The sequence below is a fragment of the Rutilus rutilus genome, assembly GCF_951802725.1.
Source record: "Rutilus rutilus genome assembly, chromosome: 3".
Classification (NCBI taxonomy): Eukaryota; Metazoa; Chordata; class Actinopteri; order Cypriniformes; family Leuciscidae; genus Rutilus; species Rutilus rutilus.
In genome coordinates this window covers 22,264,744-22,265,244 of record NC_140211.1, presented here as the reverse complement: position 1 = coordinate 22,265,244, position 501 = coordinate 22,264,744, and positions in this window count along the sequence as shown.

The following is a 501-nucleotide window of genomic DNA, read 5'->3' as shown; positions in this document are numbered from 1 at the left end:
TAAACACCATTAAGTTCTATGTTACATGTGCCGTTTAGTTTCCACGGTAACGACAGGGAGGTGTATATTTAGAGCTGATGGAATAAGATCGTGAAGGAGAGGTAGAGATTTGGTGGTGGAGTAAGAAGCAGATGCAATTTATCAAAAAGTTTAAAAAAAACAAAATATATTTGACATGATTGAGTAACAAAGTATTCAAAGCCTCTCTGCTGATTCATGCCAGGCTGACCAATCCAAACTAAATAAAAAGAGATCTGTTTATCTTCTCTTTTTATCTCCAACAGTCCTTTCGGTAAGAGATAACGATAAACTCACTGGAGAACAGGAGACCAGCTTCTTGTTTTGTTTGAGAATTTGTTTTGGGTCTATAAAATCTTGACCAGTTGGAGGCAGCACTGTCTTCAATCCGAACCCATGTTGCTTTACTGAAAGGTCACTGTTCCTGGCAATATTTAGCATAATTTTCTGGGAAAATAAACATTAATGAATCACAATAGGTTT